The following is a 19,040-nucleotide window of genomic DNA, read 5'->3' as shown; positions in this document are numbered from 1 at the left end:
ATGGAGCATCAAGGTTAGGAAAATGTCTTACAGTGCCCTATCCCTGCTCCATTTCCCCTTAACCCATGCACAGCTAGAATAGAGATTTCCCTGGAAACAGCAAGCGAAATAATATATAATTATTCAAGCAAATCTGATAACCCTGGATGTAACAATCCTCTCCTCCTCCCCAGCTGTTACATACTATGATGAACTGCTCTTACCCATTCCACTCCCAGCTTTTCAATTATTGATTACACACAAATCTCCCCTCCCTGTTCATTTCATGTGGACACCCTGTGCCTCTCCTTCTCCCCATGTCGGTGGCTGTGTGTGTGTGTGTGTGTTTCTGTGTGTGTGTGATTGAAAGACTTTCTTTCTCTCTTTAGCTTTTCCCATTCAGCACTGCAGCAGAATTGAACTGCAGAGTGAGATCCTCCCAATGTGATAGCCCTTCCTTACTGGCCCTTCAGCACTAATATGCGGACAGCTCCCTTGCACTGAGTTCTGCTGCTGGCTGATGAGCCCAGGGGAGGCAACTGTACAGAGGTGGTGGGATTTACCAAGACTTACTCCAACAGTGGGCAGCCCAGGAGGAGAGGTAAGTGGGAATCAACAAGCAGAGGCTTATTGTTACATTCACAGATATACTTTAATGACTGGAGATTGTTCTGTGCTGCCAGAGGTAATGTAAGGCAATGGGATCACATGGTCATAGCAACTTTTTACCAAGATGTGGTAGTGCTGGTTTAAATGAGGATATGGGACATTTATCACTCATGGAAACTTATAGATTGTGTTTCAGTGGAATGTTAGTGTTCTGCTTAAATCTCACCAAATCTGGAGCAATATTTCAAACCAGTAAAAGAAAAATGTCATAGGTAAAAAATGATTGAAATATAAAGATTTAGCAAGAAAATCGTATATTTTATTGCATTGCTGACTATAATTCTGTTTGTTTTACAGTTCATTGTTTAAATGTCATTTTAGCACAGTAATGATGAGGGAATCCCCACAGGCTCAGTGTACACATTGTATCTTATGGCAAACATTGTAACACAGGATGGATTCTCACTCTGCTGACTGAAGGACTTTGTTTGAAGTTTTTTTTTTTTTTTTTAGTGCTGAGGTTGATATTTGTATTTATTGTACGGCTGCTGCTCATTTAGAAAATGTCTGAGTATATAAACTTATTGCGGTCCTGTAGTTGGCTGAAAGTGCAGAAAGCATGCTGCAGAACCACAGCTGCCCCTCATTCCCCCCCCTCTCTCCCCATCTCTTTAACCCCTCTCTCCCCATCCCTCTGCCTCTCTCTCTCTCTCCCCATCTCTCTCCCCTTCTCTCTCTCTCCCCCTCCACCTCCTCATCTCTCTGCCCCTCTCCCCATCTCTCTCCCCCCTCCACCTCCCCATCTCTCATCCCCTCCCCCTCTTCTCCCCCTGTATCTCCCCATTTCTCCTTCTCACTCTCTTTTTCTCCCTCTCCCCATGCACTCTCCCCCAAACCACTCTCTCTCCCCCTCCCTTTCTCTGTTCCTCACTCCCCCCTACTCTCTCCCCCTCTCCATCACTTTCTCCCCTTCTCTCCTATCTCATTCTCTCTCACACACACTCCTCCTCTCCCCCTTCTCTCTCCCCATCTAATGCTCTCTCCCCTTCTCTCTCCTCATCTTATTCTCTCTCCCCTTCTCTCTCTCCCCATCTCATTCTTTCTCTCCCCCTCGCTCTCCCCCTCTCTTCCTGCCTGTTCCTATCCCCTCACTCTATATCTATTTGCTCCACACTACATAAAGACTCTGAAGTGCCCTGTAATTCAGGTCCCATCCCCTGTGAACAGGAGGTTAGATAAAACCTGCTGTTTCTCTGCTAAGACTGAGTCATCCCCAATATCAGCAATATGTCAAGTAACTGCACACTGAGGCAAATGCAGACTGTCAGCACCAGCCAAATCTCATTACCAGAATCAGTGTGCGTCAAAGGGAGCTCTGTGATTGATACAAGTACCCCCCTTCGCTCCCCGCCCCCGAATGGGAATTCACAATAACCTGGTGGCTTGGGAGGAAAAAATCGGAATGAATGGCTCAGAGAAAACACAATGTGTCAGACTTGTGTTCTTTAAAATCACTAATCTGCATTGAGCTGCAGTGCAGGAATCGGGATTGGAGACACCTAATTAATGTCTAGATCTGGGGGATTTCCTTGAGAGATTAATCAAGAGTAAAGTTGGTGGCGGCATCGCTTTCCAAGTGACACAGGTTTGTAACCTCTATAGTACAGCTCTTCATTTACATCACAATGTACGTACTTACATGTACAAAAATAAACCTGGAAACTCCTCTTCATCTAAAAAGGTAATCCACGTGGTGACCATATATTATTGAATCCAGATATTATTTTACGCTAATATATTACCAGTGCCACATCCATTGCTCTCTCTTCTAAATCAAGTATATAAAAATATGACTCCTGTACCATCTTACACTGTTACAATAATGCCCGACTCACAGGCTACATTTGGCAAACCTTGGGAATTTCAGACTATTTCTGCCTTTTAAGGTTCAGTGACTCTTTAAAAAAGTTCACATATTTTTACTGTCACCCTCCTACCATCTCGCCATTGTTGTGTAAAAAATACTATACACACACACCAACCCCCCAACACATTCACAAACATGTACGCCAACCCCCACACATGAATGCACACACATACATACACATGCACACACATTCACATTTGCATTCGTTCTCACATACCCTTTCGTAACTCAAGTCTTTTTTATTTCTTTAAAAAAAATGTAAATGTTAGATTTGTTTTAATATTTTTTTTTTATAACTTTTATAATTGTATGAGTTTTATGCATGACTCTACCGCATGTAGTATATCTATGTGAGTGCATGTCACCCTCCCTCCTCCCCTATGACAATGCTAGGTACTGTGGGTTAAACGCTAGATCCTGTATACGCTTGTGTTCTGACGTCATATTCCAAATTATATTGTGCAGACATTATTTACTACTTATCATTGATTGCTTGAGTACCTTCCTCTCTGCAATGCGTTAAACTACCCACTCGGAAAGTTCCAATATGACCAATCACACATTAGACAAAATGATTTATTATCGTGAAAGCTATTGGCATATCTGGATTTGTTTTGTTAGATATATTTATATATTTTATAGTTTCTAGATTTTTCTTGTGATGCTATATATAGATTTCACTTTGTGTATTAACAAGTGAGCAAATATTTGATTATTCTTCACAATTTAACCTTTTTACTATCAACGGAACAGGGCACGAGAAGGGTTAACATTTTGAATATTTATTTAAGTATTTATTTTAATTAGTAAGTAAAAAAAAAAAAACAACAACAGCATAACGATCACCAGATGAGGATTTATTTGATAGGATACACCGCAGGTACTACAAATGAATGTAATCAATGGTGAAAAAATAAATTACTCTGAAATAAATTAAGAAAAAAGAACCGTGATTGCACAATATATGTTTAAATTTAAACAAAGGATTTTAATTGAATCCCTTGTGTAGGGCCCTGTGCACTGTTAAAGTGATATAACTAATAACGAATCATTTATATGAATCAATACACAAATTCAAAATCACTGAAAATGGAAAATGTGTGAGTTAGATGCACAGAGAGATATTAGCATACACAAGTGGAAATCTTCTAGAGATATTTTAATGCATCTTATTTGTTTATTTTTTGATCAAATATTTCTACTTACATATACTTTTAATAGGATGCACATAAAAATGCATTTCATCTCATTACGCAGACGTGTGTTTAAATGCACGTTCTTACAACTGAAAGCACAAAGCTCGACAAAACGGATCCAATTACAATATATCTGTTTGCAAACACACTAACATGAAGCCAGTAACCACATATGTTGCTGTGGCTGAGTTACTGCTAGCACAGAAACCAGTCGTTCTGATAGCATTGTCTGAATCGCTTACAGCAGTACATGCACATTAATTCAGAGGTTTGGCAGAGTTACCATTATCCTTTCTACATGTCAATCAATAACAGAAATTCTAAATAAAACAAGTGACCGTTAAGAAAGAAAGCTTCGCAGTTTGTCGAATTGTGAACAAATTGCAAGATTCTTCGAAATGATTACCTATACTAAAATGGCACGCACTGTAGGATTAGTGTAAAGTGAAATTAGTTCAATGAATCCTTGGGGTAGGTTGCTCCGACAGGTCTAGACAAAGTGGCTGCTTTCTTTATAGCAATGGCGATCTCTATGTCCTTGTCCCATACCTATAAACCGTAGCTGTGTCTGGGAGGTGGTGGTGAGTCATTTCCAAATTAGTATTTCTTTGCGTCATTGACTTGTGGTGCAGTGCTTTGAATGAGTTCTTTTAGGGAGTGCCAAGAAAGGGAGCGGTTACGCTGGTAAAGAAAGGATGAACGCAATATGGGGTTCAATGTTTATAATCTTTTATGTATTTATTTTTCTCTAAAATTTAACCTGGATTTTATTTACTAAGTGCCAATGAACTAGTGCAAAAAAAAAGAAATAAATAAACAAATGTTGGGAAGAGATGGTTATTTTTCAAACGTCCTTGGTGCATGAATGGGACAAAAAATACCTTTTTGCATTTTGCAATTTGATTTTGCCCAACACAGGCTTACTGAAAAATTTCTATTTTTTGTATAAACTAATCTGTGTTTATTGTTGTGACAATTCTACTGGAATATAGCCCAAATTAGCTGCTGGACTCAGTTTATGTGCTCAGTAGAATACAACTTTCTATAACCCACCCTGGTGTAGGCGATATGTTTGTTCTTGCACCTATCATTATTATTATGATGAATACCGGTATTTATAAAGAGTAAACATATTCCATAGCGCTGTACAATCAGGGAAATATACGGTAAGGTCACAAGGCCCCTGAGATTTTGCTACTAAAACTGTCAGATATGAAGTACTTAGCTAGATAGCCCATGAGCTTGCAATCTAAAGCTTAGAATGGGGAGTTTAGACAGGAAGAAGTAGAATATGGTGGTAATTTTGAGAGGGAATTAAATAATTATTGTAACATGTAAAGAAAATGTGGAGGTTATTGAGTGAGATGTCAATCATCGGCGAAACCCGGGTGGGTGGGTAGTGCTTAGTAAATACAAAGTTTCCCTTTTTTCCTGTTAGCTGAATAGGTGGACGGCAGCCACACTGTGAAAATTAGCTGGTGCTGTGAAAATAAAGGATTGATTTCAATAAGTAAGTAGTGGAGAATAGAACTCAAAGCATGACATTGTAGTTGTTAAAACACACTAGAACTGAACAGTAAGCGGTGGCGTGTTGGCATGTGACTTGTTACAGTCACATACCTCCCAATGTCTGTACTTGGGAAGTCAAGATGTGTGAGCGGAGTCCTGAGGGGGGCATCTACCGTGAAGAGCGTCATATGAAATAGTGAAACCCATAATGGGAGGCCATCACAAAAGGGGCGGAGCATCCAAAAATTTGTGGTCCTCGTACACCCTGCCTAGTGCAATCGCATCTCATGATGCACTGTGCTGCCTATCCCTAGATGTAGGACACCATGGAACTAAAGTAAGATGACAGGACTACACCCCAAAATTGGGACAGTTGGGAGGCATTCATTCATCAAAGCCAAATGAGCAAGTTGGGAGCGATCTCCATTTTACCTTTATTTTGGCACGCATTTCATGGCATTTTATGGCTATCAGTTTTTTTTGCAGTTTCTTGATTGTGAAATTGAAATCAGCAAGGGATGTCCAAGCTGTGAGTCTCCTGGACTCTGTAAAAGCTCTGACACACATCACACTAACCAGCACTGCTAATACATAGGAGAAACATATTAAAACAAAGATTAAAAAAAAGGCTATAAAAATATTTTAAAAAATTCAATATTTGAACAACACCCATCTAATCAGTGTGAGGTTAAAGAATCACTAAAGGATCAATGAATCACATTCTGATATTATATACTATTGCTTCTTGGTTTTTATGCAAAGCTTCACTTAAACATTCTGTTAGATATTCAGTAACCCAATCCATGACTACTTGGGCCATTGACTACTTGGGCCATTGACTACTTGGGCCATTGACTACTTGGGCCATTGATTATTTGGGTCATTGACTTCTTGAGCCATTGACTACTTGGGCCATTGACTACTTGGGCCATTTACTTTAAAGTAAAAGTATTTGTTTCTGCCTCTATAATTATGGACATCTTTAGGGTGTTCAGATGCGTACAAAGGGACTGTAAATGATGGCCCCACTTCCTACTCTTCAGCAACTTTTGTACGTCAGACTTTACGACTTATTGTAGCAACCTGATGTCACGGGTGGCGGTCCGAAGACTGGAACCCCTGTGTGCCTGATGAGGACGATGGGAGTCTCAGCGTGGAAATGGACAATCAGGGTCTGGTGCAGGGTAACCACACGCCCCTAGGTGTTGAGCACCAGGGTTTGTGCGGCCACATACCAGAGCCCTGATGGAGCTTAAGCGGATGCCAGGAGTTGATATTAAGCAGACCTCCCAGGATCTGGATAAGAAGGACCTACAGCAGATATGTATCCAGTACTAGAAACGGGGACGGGGGCGTCCAACTCCTCTCAGACCTACTAGGTCTGTTCCTCAGTACTAGAAACAAGGCAAGACTAGAACATGCACCAAACTAGAAAATGAGACAAGACTAGAAGAACCCAGAACCGGAGCAGGTGTGTGTGTATAGTGTATGCAGTGTGTATAAATATAGTGTATTCATTGTGTGTGTGTATAGTGTATGCAGTGTGTATAAATATAGTGTATTCATTATATGAAGTGTGTATAAATATAGTGTATTCAATGTATGTATATAACATATGTATGTATGTAATGTGTGAATCAATATGGTGTATTCATTGTGTGTATATACTGAATGCAGTGTTTGTATAGTGTATGCGGCGTTTGTATACATATAGTGTATTCATTATTTGTGTATATAGTGTATATAGTGTTTGCATAGTGTATGTAGTGTGTGTATAAATATTGTGTATTCATTATGTGTATATAATGTATGCAATGTTTGTTTTTGTATGTTGTGTTTTTATAAATATAGTGCATTTATTGTGTGTATGTATTTTATGCAATGTTTGTAAAGTGTATGCAGTGTTTGGATACACATTGTATATTCATTGTGCATATATCGTATAGTAATACTAACGTATTTAGTCTGTATTTATAGTCTATGTAGTGTGTGTATATATCCAATGTGTATATAAAGTGTATACAATGTGTGTATATAGTGTATGCAGTGTGTATAAGTATAGTGTATTCATTGTGTGTATATAGTGTATGCAATGTGTATATGTGTGTGCAGTGTGTGTGTAGTGTGTGCAGTGTGTGCAGTGTGTGCAGTGTGTGTAGTGTGTGTGAGGTGAATGCTGTGTTAGTTTGTGGGGTTGGATAGGGTCTGTGAGGGAGGAGCTTTATACTTAGAGAATGTGATGCTTCAGCCATGCTTAGATCCAAGTGCACGGATTCTGTATCTGCATCCCATGATAAATATTACAATATAGGTTAGAATGCTTTGGGAATAGTATGTCTGGTTTATTGTTTTTTCATTACAAATCCCCTTAACACTTACCTGTAATTGGGTGCCAGGCCTTTGTGTAATGCAATGCTTCTCATATGCTGCATGCGCGACGATAGCAGTGTCTGCCAGTGAGATGCCTCTCATATCGGAATGCTCTGAGGTCACTCAGGTCAGCCAACACACAGAACCCGCAATGAATTCTTATAGAAAGTAGTTGGCTTCTGGGTGCTACCAAGCATTTGGAGGTTTATTTCACAGACAGCAAACTGGGGGAACTCAGACCCAATCTGCAAAAATATCTAGCTTGATTTTCAATTTGGTTTTCATTCACCTCCATTCATTGTTTATTGAATAAACTAAGGAAGGTGCACAAGGTGAATCAGTCCTTATAGTCCCAATAGTATATTGAATTACTACAATAAACACATTTTGATTAAAAAAAATCTATTTACACTAAAAACTAAAATAGTGATACGATTTACAGTTTGTAATAACTCCAAGTTCAACCTTTAACATGCCCCAGTTTCTAATCGAAAAAAAAAGCACACAAAAAAAACCCCATGAATACATTGAAGTGATTTCAAATGTTGTCCTAGAAATGGGAAAAATAAATATTGACTGTGATGGGTATTTCTCCCTGGAGCGATAATCTGTTAGTGATAATGGCACTCTAAGTATTTATATGTTGCTTTGCTAACAAGTCACCAAGACTCTTTTGTAAAAGCCACGTCAAGATTCCGAGAGCACCGCATCCCCAGGCAGTGAATCCCAGCTCTCTGACGTTCTTTCAATGAAGAAAACGTTTATCTGCTGCAGGGGGAATCTCATTTCCTCAAGTATTAAGCTTAGTCGAATGACCTCTTGCCCTGTTGGCAAACAGGTCCCAGGAGTGCTGTTAGAATTAGCCTTTTCTATTGGAAACAGATGCAGTGTTTGTAGCCTTTACATTTTCTAGCCCACCTCTGAGTAATTCTTAGCTCTTTCCCACCCTTGGAAAGACCTGGTTCCCAAAAGCCACACACTATATATCTTAACTTTAATTTATAAAGAGCTGAATTATTCTTAAATGTGGTCTCTGTTCTGTTTACAAAATATATTATGAGTTGTGCCTTTTAAATAATAATAATAATAATAATAATAAAGGGGAGGTGGTGCTTGAAAATATATAAAAAGAATCAGGGTCTGGCGTCTGCAGTCTATTAGCTCCCCACGATGCCGGTATTGTTTATAGTGCTGAGACTGCCCCTTTAAACAAGTGTTGACACATCACTGATTCATTTTGTCTCCACAAATTCGCTTTACTTTTTAACGGTTTCCTTTCTTTTCTCTCTTAACTGCATCTATCTTTTGAACGCTTAACAGTATGGCATTTTCACAACTATAAGACAGCCCACCGGGGCTGCCAATCAGGAACCAAGTAGTAAGATAGTCTATGTGTTACATTTACACAAAAACACAAGCTGAAAAATCAAACAAAACATAAAATATAGCTGCGCTCCTATTATAAATAAAATGTAAAAAATCTTACTGTAACATACATTGAATATCTCCAAATTATCCTAAAACATAAAAACACAAAATAGTGCAGCAAACTAAGTACATAGGTGCAGATGGAGAGGAGGAGACTGCCACTGGAATCAGGTCCCTACATGTACTGCACATTACGTAGAGAGAGAAAGGCAGGGACAATCCTATAGTGTAATATTGTATGGGACTTTATTAAACAAAAAGATTAAAAACTCTTGTTAAAAACAAAGTAGCACCAGTTCATCCTTCCCAACAATGACGTTTGAGTACAATGTGTTGCTAACTAAGTGAAACACTAAGTGTTCAAACCTACAAATTGACCTTGTTTGTAAATTCTTTAAAAAAATTAAACAAAGAATAAAAAAAAACCACACCAAGACAAAGTAGCGCATATAGAAAAAACAGGAATCTTCATCTATAGAATGAATCTATCTCTGCTTGAGACACACCGCGATCCTACGTGATGTCCAAGGAGGCCGTCCTCCCTCTACCAGTGTTAAGTGTGTCCTTATAGTGCATGGAGCGTCTCTCTCTCTCTTACCTGTGGTCTGTAGCTTTACTGATACTAAAACATGGCCCAGTACAATAAACAGTGAACTGGACTGTATAAACTGATAGCAACTGTGGTATACAATATAACTGCTGTTAGTTTATTGAACAGTTCCAGTCACTTCATGTGATGATTGGAACTGCTCTTTGGTGACAACACTCCTTATCCCTTATTCCCTGTGTTATACACTGTGAAAGATTATATTTATATGTATATATATATACATTACCTTGCACCTACTCTACTTGGACGACATCAAGCTGTATGCCAAGAATGAGTGGGACATTGACTCACTGATCCACCTAACTAGGATATAAATCAAGTACATTAGAATGTCGTGCGGACTAGATGATAGCAAAAAGAGAGAAGATGATCAGAACAGAAGGAGTTCAAGTACCGGAAAGCCAAATAGATGTAGAGATCAGCTATAAGTACCTGGGGGTATCACAAACACATGGCAACCACGAGGAAGAGGCAAAGAGAATAGCAAAATCCAAGTACCTCCAGAAAGTCAGACAGGACCTGAATCCCAGCTCAATGACAAGAACAAGATCTAAGCCATCAATACATATGTCCTACAAGTTATCAGGTACATAGCTAGAATACTAACTTGGCCAAGAGAATAGCTGGTCACCATGGATGTGAAAACCTGGAAACTACTAACTATGAATAGGGGTTACAACTGAAATTCAGTACCTATAAACTGTACACCAGTCAGAAGGGAGGAGGTTGTGGGGCCTGATGTGATGTGGGGTCAAGTGGATGAAACAGAGCATCCAAAAGTATATCACAAAGATGACTCCCAAAGATGAACTGTTAAGAGAGTGCCTGAGACAAGAACAGATATAGGATGTGAAAAAGGAGGAGGTTCCATGGCAAGACAAATCTCTCCATGAGGTGTGCCACTGGCAGATAGTGGATGTGGCTAACATGACAAAATCCTACCAGTGGTTAGAAAATGCGGGACTATTAGTCAGCACTGAGGCACTAATACTAGAAGCTTTGCAGACACCACATCAATAGAAGCAGGGGTCTACCACAAAGGGTAGTTGAGAATGACAGGGCTAAGATAATGTAGGACTTTCAGACCCAGACAGACAAGCAAGTAGTGGCCAACCAAGCTGGCATTGTGGTGGTAGATAAGGAATGGAAGACTGCAGTGTGGTAGATGTGACAATGCCCAGTGACTATAACATTAGGTAGAAGGAACATGAGAAGATGGACAAATACCAATGACTGAAAGAACTAGAAAGGACGTGAGAAGTGAAGGCAGTAGTAGTCCCAGTTGAGATACAAGCACTTGGGGCTGTGCAGATTCCAGAGGGGATGTCTGAGATCAAATGTCTAGGAACAGCTAAGATGCTGTACAGGACCCTATCATTATTTTATGTTTTACTTTTAGTGGCATGTACTCTCTTGTGCAGAGGGAACTTGCTGGCATTTCGGATCTGGACTGCCTGTATGGGTGGGACCAGTCTAATATGCTTCAGATATGTTTTCTCTGTAATGGCACAAGTTGAGCTAAAACCAGCTTGAGATCTGAGCGGGGACCCACCAAAGGGCAGGCTAATTGAGCTGTTGCCCATTCTCACCTCTCTTGCTAATTGTTTTTTCTCTCCTTAAGTTTAAAGGGCAATCCTTGCTCACGGTGCCTAGAGGGATATTGGCTATACCTTACTGATGATACCTTACAAGGTTGAAACGATCGTCTGGGGTTGCCGTATCTCGCGTGCAGAGGGAACTTTCTGGCCTTTCGGATCTGGACTTCCCGTACGGGTGAGACCAGTCTGATATGCTTCAGATATGTTCTCTCTGCAATGACGCAAGTTGAGCTAAAACCAGCTTGAGATCTGAGCGGGAACCCACCGAAGGGCAGGCTAATTGAGCTGTTGCCCGTTCTCACCTCTCTTGCTACTGTTTTTTTCTCTCCTTAAGTTTAAAGGGCAATCCAGACGTGGACCCCTTGCTCACGGTGCCTAGAGGGATATTGGCTATACCTCACTGATGATACCTTACAAGGTTGAAATGATCGTCTGGAATTGCCGTATCTCTTGTGCAGAGGGAACTTGCTGGCATTTCAGATCTGGACTGCCCGTATGGGTGGGACCAGTCTGATATGTTTCAGATATGTTCTCTCTGTAATGGCACAAGTTGAAATAAAACCAGCTTGAGATCTAAACAGGGACCCACCGAAGGGCAGGTTAATTGAGCTGTTGCCCATTCTCACCACTCTTGCTACTTGTTTTTTCTCTCCTTAAGTTTAAAGGGCAATCCAGATGTGGACCCCTTGCTAACGGTGCCTAGAGGGATATTGGCTATACCTCACTGATGATACTTTACAAGGTTGAAACGATCATCTGGGGTTGCCGTATCTCTCGTGCAGAGTGAACTTGAGGGCATTTCGGATCTGGACTGCCTTTACAGGTGGGACCAGTCTGATATGCTTAAGATATGTTCTCTCTGTAATGGCACAAGTTGAAATAAAACCAGAGATCTGAGCGGGGACCCAGGTTAATTGAGCTGTTTCCCGTTCTAACCTCTCTTGCTACTTGATATATATATACTGTATATATATATATATATATATATATATATATATATATATATATATATATATATATTTAGTTAAATAGAACCATCTTTTTGTCTCATTATTTCACTTTATACATGGATGGTGGTGGTTCTTTGTCAAATTCATTTGCCTATGCCTACACAGGATAATGCTGCAAATGTGGGATTTCTGTGGGAAAAGCAAGTTTTATTTAGTTGACTGAAAATCTGTGTTTAACAATATAACAATGTCTATACACTGACTTCAAGTGGAAATGGTTTTCAATTACTTTTCCCCCCACTATATATATATAGATATATATACATGCATGTACACAGTCCATCTCTAGGAAACATTAAACAGTGAGCTCACGATGTAGAGTTTATTACTTAATGTTCGGTCCTTTCTATTGAAAGTATTGTATCTTTAGCATTCACATAAAACGCAGTTCAGTTTATCTATGAAGGAAGGCTATAGAGACAGGCTTTCAGGCTTTGACAGAAAATCTATGGTAATTGAACTGCAAGTCATGTGACTAATATAATTTCCGTCTTGACATCACAACTAAATACTAATGCCCTTTGTTTATTTTAATTAGTACAATTGAACTCTGGAGCATTGCCATTATCTAACGACTTCCCACTTTACTCCAATGGAAAAATAAGGCTCCAAGAACACCCATGATGCATTGCATGAATAAATACCCAATGTTTCTTTTACTTCGCTACTTCGTAACATGGATTGCATTGTCCAATATGGAACATCCAATCCAATCAAAAAACTGAGTCGAAAAAGTCCCAACACTAAGATAAGCTTATCTATATTCCTGCATTACTTTAATTTAAATTTGACTTGGTTTTCATCCATGCCATTATAACACATACAAAAAAATGAATAAAAAAAATATAGTTAAAATAGTTTGTTTTTATGTAATCATTGAACCCATTGGACCAACATTCGTTACCTATATTGGAAAATGCCAGAAAACCTATAAATTTGGGTAGTTGGTGGTACATTCTCTAGCAGCAACAAATTCAACCAAACATGTTGTCTCCTTTTGACCAGTTCATCATGTTACCTTTGAGGCATCGGGATACTTCCAACTTACAGAACTTTTTCATGTTGGTAAGAATTCTAGGTTGTGCTGTGTAAACTTCTCATTTGTAAACGTGGAACAGAATTTTGACTGTGTTAGTTAATTCTCAGGGAGTACCATAACATGGCATCAAAATTCCATTGTCCATACTCTTGTCTGCTTGACTGTGGTTTGATGTGATTAAATCTTTAGTGATGATTTTGTGACCGTTTCTAGTTTCCTAAACATAGAATGTTCTTTGATGCTAGGAGGCATCCTCAGAAATATATGGCCTCGATTTAATCTTAAAAGACTTAAGTCTTTTGAGTGCAAAAAACTAAATTTGTGTTTGAGATTAAGAGGCTATCAAACTTACATCAGATTGTCATCTCTTTGAATTTAACATATTGCTCTAATTTTCTTCTTAATCGAGAAAAATAAGATAATCCTTGAGGTTTGTATTCTTCTTTTAACAAAGCCATTAATTAATGGATTAATTAAATGAAGACATTGAAAATTGTCTTTTTCTGTCATTTGTTTAATCACATTTGCTGTATGTAGTTTTCTGCTTCAGATAGATATCGGATCTCATTTCGGGGAAAATGAATTGTGGATTATATAAAGGGATTAACATACCTTCTACAATCACTGTAATTTAAAATAAAACTGCTACAACACAGCATAATCTAAATGAGACCGTGAAAATATTTGTTAATGCTCTTTTATATAGGGTATCATATCTGGTTTGCCAAACCATCACAAAAACAAACACGAAACACACTCTACTTTCTGTTTTATTACACGTTTTATTTACTGTTTGATGAGATACATCCGGTAAACATAAAAAGGAATTTAAAACCAACACAGAAATAATAATAAAAAAAATCCTTGAGACAATAGAAGCAGGAGGCTAGTAAACACATCCTGGTATTTGTATAAGGTGTTGATAAGAATACTGTGGAACCTTATCGCCAGCCCAGTAAGATGTGTCTTTTCCCCAGAGTACATCTAATCATTAATGTCTTTAGTTACACAAAAAGATAATTGTGTTTTCTGAGCATTCATCTTGTAATGTCTACATATGCAATGGATGTTTGGCCACTGGAGGACTTAATGTAGATGAGGGGGATTGATTTTATTCAAGGACGACTTGGATAAAAGAAAATACTGCACAGAAGATTTATGTGGGGTCATTGAGGGAAATGGAGAGTTGCCTCTACATAAAAATAAAAGAAATGACTCTCTGTTAGCTCAAAAATAATAATAAAAAGCTCTTGGAAATAAAGGATTTTTTTTTTGGACCAACAGCAAATTATTGATACAATCACGATTTGTTTATAAAATCCACTATTGCTATAAAATAGAATGTATTTACCTCGTTAGCTGCTCTCTCACTAACAGCCTAATTTACTAAAGTGAGAATCGTCTTATATTTAAAGTAATTTCAAAGTGAATTTCAAATTCATGGTCAAATTAGCCAAACTGGAGTTAAACCTGGAATTTTTCCAGTTCATATATTTCAGCCTTAAATGTGAAATTCCTGATAATTCTCACCTTAGTAAATAACTGTAGATGTATGACATCCTGACGCTCTGTCAATGTAATATTTCTTGATATTTTTGGCGTGCATTTTTATTTACCATTTTTCATGTTCAATTATATTTGCTGTTTTAAATGTTGCCACTAAAATCCCAAACACAAAAATATAACGGATAAAACATTTCATTTTATAGTTACATACTCCATTTAAAGCTTTTTTATTTTACTACAAATCACCCAAAGGGTCATGAAATCTCATTGGACAGTGAGCTGCGAGAGTCTCAAAACCCAATCAATTACTAAGCTACGAGCAACCGGCTTTGCAGGTTGCTGTGAGCCTAAAAACCGGATAATAAATCTACTGAGCCTTGAATTTCACGGAACGATGATCATGTAGTTAATTATGAGGTGTTACAGTATATAAAATAATTACATTTCCTGTGTTATTAACATGCTGGAAGGAAACATACAATTGGAAAGGGCAAGTTTAATGGCACATAATGAAAATTCTGAAACAAAAAAAAAATACTTTAAATACTACGATCGAAAGTTAGAATTCTTCTTTAGATTTTCTCAAGAACTGCCAGGATGCTAAAGGTGACATATGGTGACCCTTAAACAAGTCTAGGTAGGTCCCGAAAGAGGAGTCTCCGGTGAAAGAAGTAATTTGTTATAGAATTTTTTTATGTGCTTCTCATATCCCATTAGAGCGTTCAATAATCCTGACAGTGACTCACTGCATTATACAGAGTGGCCTAGATACAAATGAAGGGTTTAAAAAAGCTTTTACCTGGATGCAAAAAAAAAATGTCTGTTAAAAATAACACTAAAAACATTTATTCACTAAACATGAAACGGTAATGAATCAATAAATAAATGGAAAAAATTTTTTACAGCTGTGTTGCAGAATATTGTTTAGATCAGCATTTTTGCCTATATTTCAGTTTTCAATTCATCACAGTCCAGTGATTACTGAATAAACCTCTTGGTCTTTGATATGACTTGATCTGGAAGTGATTTTTGGAATGTTTAGGAGACTTTTCTGTTAATCAAAAAGCCCAAGCACAAGTGTGGGTCTTACTGAGCTCCATCAGATTACATGTGTTGGTATGATTATCTCAATAGACGGATTTGTCTAATCCTGTTTACAAAGGGGTGACTCAGTGAATAACAGACTTCCGCTCGGTAGAAACATTTGGTGCAGCCGAACCCTTTTTTTTTTCCAAAAATGACATTTAATTCAGGACCTCCAGCATGCATTTATTTGATGGCTCAGCTCATCCAATTATCGTTCATGAAAAATATTCAGGAAAATAGTTTGGATGAACAGAAAAGGGGCAAAGTGTGCCAATCAGTGTACTGCAAAATGTATACATATATAAATATTATGTAGATATTTTGCAGTACATTGACAGGTGAGTTTCTTGCCTCTTTGTTCATAGATCAAGTGAGAAAAAGTGGAGCAGTAGTACAATATATATATTGGTCACTTCTCACTCGATCTGTGAATAACATCATTTAGTGTCTGTTCTCCTTGCTATCAATCATTTTGTTTCCAATTAATCATCTGTTTTTTTTTTTGGAGATACAGGCTGAAATCCGAATTTCAAACCAAACGAACATGCTCATCCTTGCTCCAGTCATTTGCTTGGCTGTAAGACAATATGGCGCCCTGGAGAATTCAGCCAAAGTGCCCATTAGCCTAATTTCGGAAGAATTGCAATCCAGTCTAGTGAATAGAGAATTCGAATGAGTGGAAAAATGGCTTGGAAAATGTTGGCCAATAATAATGATTTATACATTTTCTTCATTCATGAGGGATTCCCAGATAGCTTTTTTTTTTTTGCTTGAATTCAGTTCACTGCCTACAGCAGGGCTTCCCAACCCAGTCCTCACGTACCCCCTACCAGTCCAGGATTTATGGATTACCCTGTTGTGTCTAAAGAGTTTTTCTTCTTTCTTTCTATAACACTTTAGACACAACAGGGTAATCCCTAAATCCTGTACTTGAGGACTGGGTTGGGAATCACTGGCCTACAGGATTATATACAAAACATTTAATTTGGGGCAATTTACCAGGGAATTGCAAATTTGCAAAGAAATTCATTAATAGTTATGTTGCACCAAAGCTGACAGTTTAAAGAGTTGTGAATAGTAATTGTTTTCCTTTTTATGGATGCATATTTCGGTGGGTAGAAGATTATATTTTTTCTTTCAGTCTTTTAAGTCTACACAAATAACCATAAATCCACAAATGGCAATTTTTGAAACAGAGGAGGGCTGACTTGCTTCGTATACAAATTTCCAAGCAGCTAAGAGAATACAAAATTTCACATGAATTCCAGTTTTATTTCTAATACCTGATATCAATATTTCTAAATGGATTTTTTATAGCAACCAGCTTAAATGCCTTGTATGTCTATAGAGCCCACCTCCCTCCACCTCCCCGGAGATGCTGTGAAGACCGGCACACACTGACCCATGGAGGGACATTCACAGTACTGGAGGGGAGGGAGAAGGGTAGAATATTTGTTAGAAGGAGAAGAATTGACAGGTTTTTTTTGCTCAGTCAGGTGGGGACAAGCACTGGTGCAGAGGCAAACTGTGTGTGTTTATTATAGTATATTTTGTTTTAATAACATATTTACAGCTACGTTAATCACCTCAATCATGTGATGATTGCTGAAATAAAAGAGCTTTCATAAATGGTCCTTCATCCTTCTCCAACATGCATCAGTATGCCTCTCATTTCCGCTCAGACCATGCACCCTACAGGGAAAGAGCTTTACTTTCCTATTACCAATATTAAAAATTAATGTTTTCGAACATGTGACCTAATTAAGATGTCCATGACCACATAGCTCAATAATTAGTGTTGAATACAAATGATCCCAGTTCTGAAAATAAAATGAGTCTACAGAAAGAAATGACTCCTTTCACCAGTATCCGAGAGACACATTGTGTCTGTCTGGATAACAGAAGGTTGTGAAATTGAGAATGTTACTGTTCAGGATTACCACTTCCCTACAACAAATCCTGTTTATGGAAATGGAAAACGCTGTCCCGACTTAGAGGAATTTTTGTCACAGGCTGCGCTGCTGGGAAACACATTTGTTAGTAAAAGCAGATTATCTGAATTTCATTAAGCGATTGGACTCCCAGCACAGCAGGAGATGATGTCCCGTAGCTTGACTTAACCCTCCCCCTGGGCTATGAAAATGTATCTTACAATAAAAGGCTTCCACCTTTGATTCACCATCTGCCGGCTTTACAATTAAGGGGACATGATCCTGCACATAGCATCAGTCCTCGAACTAAAGCTTAAAATGTGAAAACATATTTTTGAAAAATGGCAAGAGAAAAGTAATATTTTATTTTAAAAAAATACACTTAAAGGGAAACTCCAGTGCCAGGAAAACAATCGGTTTTCCTGGCACTGCAGGTCCCCTCTCCCTCCCACCCCCAAATCCCCAGTTGCTGAAGGGGTGAAAACCCCTTCAGTAACTTACCAGAGGCAGCGACATGTCCCACGTCGCTGTTTCTTCCTCCGCCACCGCTCCTCCTAGTGATTGCGTCAGCCGGTGGGCGAGACTGATCCCGCCCAGCGCTCCGCACAGGAAAGCATTGAAAATGCATTTCAATGCTTTCCTATGGGGAAATGAGCAACGCTGTAGGTCCTCCCACAGCGTGAGGACATCCAGCGATGCTCTAGCAAAGAAAATATTTGCTATGAAGCAGGAAGTGCCCTCTAGTGGTTGTCTGGTAGACAGCCACTAGAGGTGGAGTTAACCCTGCAAGGTAATTATTGCAGTTTATAAAACACTGCAATAATTACAGTTGCAGGGTTAAAAGACATGGGAGTTGGCAGCCAGACCACTCCAATGGGCAGAAGTGGTCTGGGTGCCTGGAGTGTCCCTTTAACTCTTTAGAGAGTATGACATTTTAATTTTTTTTTGCTATCATTATGAAGTTCCCACATAAATGGATGTAAAATTAAAGCCATGTAAAGATATATAATTCAAAGCATTCAATAATTCATTTTGCATTTTAGCTGACACTATGTACAGTAAGTAGAGTCATTGTGATTTTATTAATGTTGTACTGTGTTTTGGGGTTTTATTTACTGCTAAATCACTAACTTGATCTAGATATGAAGAATATAAAAAGTTACTAATTGGATATGTGCACGGATTTTTGACCATATAAAAGTGCAATAACAGACCACAATGGCCACCGTAAATAATTCTTTA

The 19,040-nt window shown here is 38.5% G+C and overlaps 1 protein-coding gene across 1 annotated transcript in view; it reads left to right on the top strand.

The window, feature by feature from the left end:
• The first annotated feature begins 290 nt into the window (after window positions 1-290).
• SV2C (synaptic vesicle glycoprotein 2C) overlaps window positions 291-19,040 on the top strand; it is a 210,419-nt gene continuing 191,669 nt past the window's right edge. Inside the window, exon 1 of the mRNA XM_063453613.1 lies at window positions 291-580. The gene's annotated coding sequence lies outside the window, so the exon portion shown is untranslated. The remainder of the gene's footprint in view (window positions 581-19,040) is intronic.

Source organism: Pelobates fuscus, chromosome 5 (genome assembly GCF_036172605.1).
Source record: "Pelobates fuscus isolate aPelFus1 chromosome 5, aPelFus1.pri, whole genome shotgun sequence".
Taxonomy (NCBI): domain Eukaryota; kingdom Metazoa; phylum Chordata; class Amphibia; order Anura; family Pelobatidae; genus Pelobates; species Pelobates fuscus.
Note: the sequence above shows the minus strand (reverse complement) of the source record. Positions and strands in the feature narration are given on the sequence as shown.